Source organism: Grammomys surdaster, unplaced genomic scaffold (assembly GCF_004785775.1).
Source record: "Grammomys surdaster isolate TR1022 unplaced genomic scaffold, NIH_TR_1.0 367, whole genome shotgun sequence".
NCBI classification, from domain to species: Eukaryota; Metazoa; Chordata; class Mammalia; order Rodentia; family Muridae; genus Grammomys; species Grammomys surdaster.
The window spans coordinates 4,391,329-4,399,392 of NW_021604786.1; the positions used below are offsets into that span (position 1 = coordinate 4,391,329).

The window sequence follows — 8,064 nt, forward strand, 5'->3', positions numbered from 1 at the left end:
CAGAAATGTCCCAAGAGCACTTACCGGTTTCTGAAGTGAGCACTGGGTGCTCCTTGGGTCTGGCTATGGCTGACACTCAGGGAAAACATTTGCTCTGCTGGACTTGCCAGAATTAGCAAAGAACATTACAGAAAACGAACATTTGCTGCTGCGGTGCCACTGTTGGGCGTTGGTAATTTCACTTTAACCGGGCATCCTTTACTGGATCTGCAGACTCTTCCTTGTGTGTTTCCTGGATGATGTTCATTTTATTTTGCAATCATATGGAACAGAAGCATCTGGAGGTGGATGGAATTCACTGTTATCTCAATGAACTTCAGGCTCAACTCTTCCTGACTTTGGTGGTTGGTTTGTTTTTTCCTGTAGAAGAGAAACATTGTAAATGTTCTTTTAGGTCTGTTAACCCTGTGGCTATGCTGTGATTACATACACTGCAACCTAGTTTCGTTTCTGTGGCTGTGAGAAAATAACTCCATAGAAAGCGACATGGAAGAGGAAAGGGTCTATTTGGCTTATGATTCCAGATTACAGTCAGCCATTTCAGGGAAGTTAAGGCAGAAATTCAAGCAGTTGTCATGCCACATCCAGAGTCAAGAGCAAGAAGCGATGAATGCATTGTTGCCTAAAGCACTGTTAATTTTTTTCTTTTACTTTAATACAGTCCTGGGACCAGTGTAGGCCATAGTGGCACCCTCAGTGGGCTAGGTTCTTCCAGTATCAATTAAGAATTAAGACAATCCTCCAAATACATGTCTTCAGGCCAATGTGATCTAGATAGTTCCTCTTGGAGACTCTTCCTGGGTGACTCTAGTTGTGTCATGTTGACAGCTAAAACTAAGCAACATACAAGTATATGTGTATGTGTGCCATGAAGTGCCTACACACACACACATACACACATGTACATACACCACACACACGTACACACATACACACATATGCACATGCATGCACATGCACACACATACACACATGTACATACATACATACATACACACGTACATAACACATACCACACACATCACAAGCATATATACACATGTATTCATATACACAGACACATACATACACATACCCCACACACATGTATACACACATATATACACATACACACATGTACACACACCCCACACATGTACAGACATACCACACATGCACAAACACACACCACACACATGTACACACACCACACACACATCACAATGTACATACACAAATACACATGTACACACATGTACACATGTATACACATACATACATACATATATACATACATACACATACACACAGACACACACAGAGAGCTTAGTTAGCTGGCGCTATAAGGACACATACTTGTTACATCTAAAAAAAAGAATTTGATCATCTCTGCTATTTGCTAGTCTCAAGTACACTGAACTTCCTTTCATGGCTTTTTTTCCTTTATAAAATAATCCTCAGGAGGAAACTGGAGAGATTAAAAGCATATTGAATGTATCAGAGGACTGCAGGGTGAGCTCTTCAGTCCTTTGACTGTGGGGTCACTAAAGGTGGTTGCTAAAAAGGCAGTCATCTGGATGCAATCTTGACCTTTTCATTGAAAAGAGTGCTGCGTGGATCTAAGCGATCTAGAATTTTCAGAAGCCTTCCAGAAGACTGTGAAGTTCTCTATAGTATAGATAGTGTCGTGTAGTTAGTGTAGTATAGTATAATTTTTAAAAAAAGATTTATTTATTTTTATATTTGTGAGTACACTGTCGCTGTCTTCAGACACACCATTAGAGGGCATCCGATCCCATTACAGATGGTTGTGAGCCATCATGTGGTTGCTGGGAATTGAACTCAGGACCTCTGGAAGAGCAGTCAGTGCTCTTAACTGCTGAGCCATCTCTCCAGCCCCAGTATAGTATAATTGAAGAGCTGTTTGCTTATGGAGGTAAGGCTCTAGACCAGCAATTCTCAACTTCTGAGTCATATAACCTGCATAGCAGATATTTACAATTCATGGCAGTAGCAAAATTACAGTTATGAATTAGAATGGGATATTTTTATGGTTGAGGGTCAGCACAACATGAGGAACTGTATTAAGGGGTCCCAGCATCAGGAAGGTTAAGAACCCCTGGTCAAGAAAGAATTGCTCTCTAAGTTAGAGGGGAAACATTGCCATGTATGTCCTTAAACATGAACTACCAACATTTGGAGTTCAAAATATAAGTCAATCTTTGAAATATATCTCAAATCCATTGTACTATCGTTAAAGTGTTCAGCAATGAAAGTTTTCTATTTAGTGATCCCAGGCATTTAAGAATTGTTGAGTGGGGGTCTGGAGAGATGGCACACTGGCGTTAAGCACTTGCTGCTCTTGCAGAGGACTGGGATTCAACCCCCATACCCATATGATGACCCACAATTGTTTGTAACTCCAGTTCCAGAGGATCTGACACCATCTTAGGAACTCTCTGAGCACCAGGCACGTATGTGGTATGCATACATACAGGCAAACAAAAACATTCATACATATACATTCAACTGAATTGATTAAAAAAGAATTGGGAAGTTATGTCATATTTTAAAAGGCTGCTTGATAATTAAAATAGTAACTGAAAGCCTGGGGTTATATAGTATACCTCTGTTGACATTTTTTTTCTTTTTTCTTTTTTTTTTTTTTTCAGCAAGGAAACCCAGTCCATCCCAAATATAACAGAAAACTAGGTTTTGTGGCATTACATCTGTGACTCAGGATGAGGGAAGGAAGAGTAGACCGATCAGAATTTCAAGGCTGTCCTCAGCTGCACAGTGAAGTAGAGGCCAGTCTGTTTCAGTTTCTTTTTTAAATGAAAGTAAATATATTACTTTCTTCGGTGTCTTAGTTGGGGTTTCCATTGCTGTGAACAGACACCATGACCAAAGCATCTCTTATAAAGGACAATATTTAGTTTGAGCTGGAATACTGGTTCTGAGGTTCAGTCCATTATCATCTAGGCAGGAAGCATGGCAGCATCCAGGCAGGCATGGAGCTGGAGGAGCTGAGAGTTCTACATCTTTCTCTAAAGGGAACCAGGAGAAGACTTTTTTTCAGGAAGTTAGGCGAAGGGTCTTATTGCCCACTTCTTCCAACAAGGCCACACCCACTCCAACAAGGCCACACCTCCTAACGGTGCCGCTCTCTGGGCCAAGCATATTCAATCTATCACATGAGACTTATGGAGGACAGAATACATTTATAAATGGACATTAATTGCAGAACATTCTAGTGCCCCAACCCAGGGCTTGTGTGGGCAACCTAAGGTTTTTATTTTTGTAAGAGAGCACCATCTGGCTGCAAGCTCTGTTGGTGACCGGCTATCCCTGAGCAGTTTAACTTAATGTGTAGAAAGAACAGTGGTCTAGAAGTTAGAAGGCTTGGGTTGTACTTTTAGGACCTATAATTTTTACGGTGAAGAATGTTATCTCTGTGAATCAGAACCAAGCACCAATTAACTGGTGACAGCTTTGCCATAAACAGGAATGTTTTCTTGCATGGCTATGAAGTGGAGTTGTCACAGCTGACAAGTCACAAAGATACCTGAAGTCTATTTTTTAAAGTTTTAGGTTTCGTATCAATATAACAATATAGCCTATACCATCAACTGACCTTGAAACGACTTATAGATAAAAGCATTATCATTCCGAGTGTCTGAGGCCAACCCTGTGTTCTCCATTACTACTCTTGGATTTTCATTCATAATTTAAGCTCATCCTGACCAGTGGTGTGAGATTAATGGGGCTTCAGTTGAATTATCCCAAGGAAGAATGATATATTGGCCCTTCACGCAAGTTCTTTATAAGAGACAATTCATCCAAACAAACATCAGTCAGTAACTGTGTGTCATTTGTCACTGTCTTGTGGTTGGAAATACAATAATGAAAACAGTCAGGTAAAAGGCGATCTGGATTTATGGAGCCTATGTCATGATGGGACTAGTCACCAAGAGAAGGGTTTTCAACAACCACATGTTGACTGAGCTACAGAGAAAACAACTTGCCTTTGCGTTGAGGAGTCAGAGTGGTAGGATGTTACAAAGTAGCAGAAAGATACCCTGGAAGGAGAAGATATCTTGGAGGACATCTTAGTTACATTTCTATCTCTGTGAAGAGACAGTATGACAAAGGAAACTAATAAGAGAGAATATTTACAGGGGCTCACAGTTCCAGACAGATACGACCATCATTTGATTCACAAGCCTTGGACAGAAGGGGGCAGGGCATGAGCTTTTGAAACATCAGACTCCACCCCTAGTGACACAACTCTTCCAACAAGGCCATGCCTCTTAATCCTTCACAAAGAGTTTCACCAGCTGGAGCCTATGGGAGCCATTCTCATTCAAACCACCATGAAGCACAAGCCTATGTGTTTGGAAACCAACATTCTGGAACATTCCCTTCCATCATTGAGAGATTGCTTATTCTAAAACTAGAGGAAGGAAGCCAGAGGCATGGAGGATTTCGGAAGCTCACGGCTAATGCAGTGACCAGTTAGTGAATGGGAGAACTTAAAAACCAAGCTTAATCCAGAATGGTAGATCTTTCATTCAGAGGTTTGGATGCAGAAGGAATCATATCACTGTATGGCCTCCATTCTATTCTTGGCACTAAAGTTTTCCTTGAGCCTTGGTCTTCTTTCAATGAGACAGAAACGAGGCTGTTGGAGGTCAGTGAGTGATACACCTCTGTGCTGCGTGGTTACACAACTGTCCAACAAACATGGAGACATCAGTGCCTTACGAAGCTTTTGCTAATGCCAAGCTCCTGGAAAGCCCAGACAAAGCATAACATAATTTAAGTGGTGCAGGTAAGCATAAAGATGGCAGAGAGGAAGGCCTGGGGTGCTGGACTCGTTCCTAACAGCCGTTGATCTGAGGAACCTGAGCAGAGAAAATGAAAAGCAAAAACCACTCAAGGAGAACAGTGTCTAGGAAAACAGTCTCAATATCATAGTGTCACTCATAGCCCAGGCTGCTGGCAAAGAATCCTGGGTTGCTCATAAATCAGAAAGGATGAGGTACGTCGATATTTACACCTAAAACGAACACCCAAGAAACAGGCTTCATTCTGCCACACCAGTAAACAGCAACACACTTCATTACTAAAAAACAAGCTAAGAGAGAGATGGTAGGTTAACGTGTGTCGCTCAAACCACCGGGAACAAGGCAATTATCTTCAGGATATTAAAATAATGGCTGGCCTTAAGGATGCTTAAAAACCACGTCCACTGGAAGGATGAATAATTTATCAGAGTAACTATGAAGACTTCCTTCCTTGCCTGCAAGCAAAACCACAGATTGAACTTTAGCCCTAAAGTATCAAGAGGCATATTTCGCAGATTAAACGGGAGAGCTATCTTTTTTTTTTTTGGCGGGGGTGGGGGAGAGGTCCCACAAACCTGCATGGCTTCCCTGCTTGCTTATCCCTGATTCGGGTGGAATATTTCAAGTCTAGGCACACACCAGGCACATGTGAGTCAGACCTTGACTACATTGTAGCTTCCCCTGTTCCCAAGTTTAGTTTTCCATTTGTACTTCCATCCACAAGGCAAACGGCACTCCGTCTGGCTTTTTTTTTTTTTTTTTTGCAGTGGGAAGCTAACTTCAGGGCTCCCAGTCCTGCTGGCTTATGGGAGAAGATATGAATGGAGCTCATTATTTTACTCCAAATCCATTCTTTAATTGACAAGAAGCCTGCATCTAAATCATCTCACGTGTACAGCAGAAGAGATGACATAAATGTAACAATGGGCAGATTGTTACTATTTAGCATTTAACAATGGGTGGATTGTTACTATTTAGCATATTTATGGAATTTTAGATTCAGGAGGCATTTTAGAAGTCTTTTATTCGTTAATCTCTATACTTCTCACCCAGTCTGACAGGTGGTAAAAAAAAAATGCTTTGAGTTTTAAAATGCCAAGATGTGAACATTTTAATGGGGGAGGCTCTGCCATTTTTTCTCGCTCTCAAACATGCCTACCTGTTAGATGAAAATAGGGACCTGTGAAGGGGCAGGGATCACGTATGCCCTAAATAATTATAAAAATGGTATACACTGTTGTATGTCCCAAGCCAGGTGACAACACCAATGGAGACAATCTCAACACTCTGAAGATAACTGACAGGTATCCCAGCACCAACAGCTTCCAATGATGCAACTCATGAAGATGCATCTCACCAAGAGGACAACTCTTCCAATTTCAACGATGTCACACCCACTGAGTTTCTGCATCTTTCTATGAAACCACTCACTGCAAATTCTCCTCAAATGTAAGTATGCATTTACATGGAAATACAAACCTAATTCAAACAAGGAGAGTTCATACTGTGCGTGTTTAAAATTTCCCATGTTCAGGACTGGAGAGATAGCTCATCAGGAGGTAAAGAGCTTGCGGCACAAATGTCAGGACCTGAGTTTGACTCCCTGGAGCCTACACTAAGTAGGATGCTGTAATACACATCTGGAATCCTAGTCCCTCTACAAGAAGATCGGGGTGGAGACAGACTAGTCTGTGCAGTTACGATTAGGATCAAAAGACATTGTTATAGTGAGAATATATTTTTTTTAAACCCAGTTATGTTATGTGAATATTTAATACTTTTGTTTGAATCCCAGGTGTGGGATAAGAGGCTGCTTCACAGCAGGTGATTGTGATTTGCCTGGTGCACTAGCAGGGGCGTGATTTTTTTGCCAGCTGCAGATAGTTTAATTCTGGGGTCTCTGGAGAGGGTATAAATGAGAGAGCCCTGAGAGGGCCTGCTGTGGCTGCTGCTCCCCCTGCTGCTGCTGGTTCACCCTGCTGATGTGCTTGCTGGGTTGCTGGACTGCTAGATATTCTGGTGATAGTGACTGGATCTGCCCCAACCAGCCCCTAAATAGCAGGAAGTAGCCTATAGAGGTCTAAGTCCTCCTTTCCCTCTAACCTCTCTCTCCTACCTAGTGTTGGAAAGTTGGAACAGATTAGAATGGAATAAGGGTTGGAAGGGGGGGTAGAGATATATAAACCCAATAAGATAGCCCTAAAAAAAACCATTTCTACACATCTTCTCCAATGAGGTGGAAGGAGATGATTGTTTTCACACACATTAGCAAGCCTGTGTATATACACACATGAAATAAAAATGTCCACCTCTCCTTCTCCTCCTCTTCCTCTTCCTCCTCCTCCTCCTTCTTCTTCTCCTTCTTGTCCTCCCTGTTCTTCTTGTTCTTTTTGTCCTCCTTCTTTTCCTCCTCTTCCTCTTCTTCCTTTTCCTCCTCCTCCTCCTCTTCTTCCTCCTCTTCTTCCTCCTCCTCTTCCTCCTCCTCCTGTATTGAAATAGGCTCTAATGTATCTCAGGCTGGTTTCAATCTCATTACATAACTGATGATATATTTGATCTTCTGTTCTTCCTGTATTTATCCCTAGTATTTGGGCTGTAGGGATTACAGATGTGCACCACCACATCTGGTTTTGCATTGGTTCTGTGTGTTGTGCCAGCATGCTACCAACCCAGCTACAATTCCAGCATATCCCTAACTTCTGAAGAGCCCTGACACCAACCCCTTCTCTTGACACCAGAAAGAGCTGCAAAGCAGGGCACACATTCCTATGAACCAAAGTCAAGTTCTTGACCCAAACTTTCATAGAGTCCAGTGCTAAAGAGTAAACAAAACTAATAACAACATAAAGCAAAAGGCAAAAGGCAAAACCACTAGGATAAATCCATACATGGTCACCTGAACACCCGCCACATGGAGCCACAGACTTTCAGGCTCTGTGCCCTCTGCCAGAAGCCCAAGTGCGGTCCTGACTCTAATTCCTTCCCAGGGACACTGACTTCAACCTTGGAATTCTGACAGCATCCTGTGGGGTCTCTGGTGACCCTGGGTGGAGGTTTCATAGAGCCTGTTGGTAGCTTGTGCTCTCAGCTAGGCCAGGCTGGGTCACAGGGGCACACCAGGTATGAAGTGATGTGAAGAGGCTATGTTGGGTTCTAGGAGGTATGAGGGTGTGTACGTGTGTGTGTATGTGTATATGTGTGTATGTATATGTGTGTGTGTCTGTGTGTGTCTGTGTGT

At 42.3% G+C, this 8,064-nt stretch overlaps 1 non-coding gene across 1 annotated transcript; it reads right to left on the reverse strand.

Annotated features, from left to right (window-relative positions):
• Positions 1 to 3,420: 3,420 nt before the first annotated feature.
• On the reverse strand, positions 3,421 to 3,550 carry LOC114631902. Its single transcript, XR_003713021.1, has one exon. It is a non-coding gene; the product is annotated as a small nucleolar RNA SNORA24 (small nucleolar RNA).
• Between the last annotated feature and the right edge of the window lie 4,514 nt (positions 3,551 to 8,064).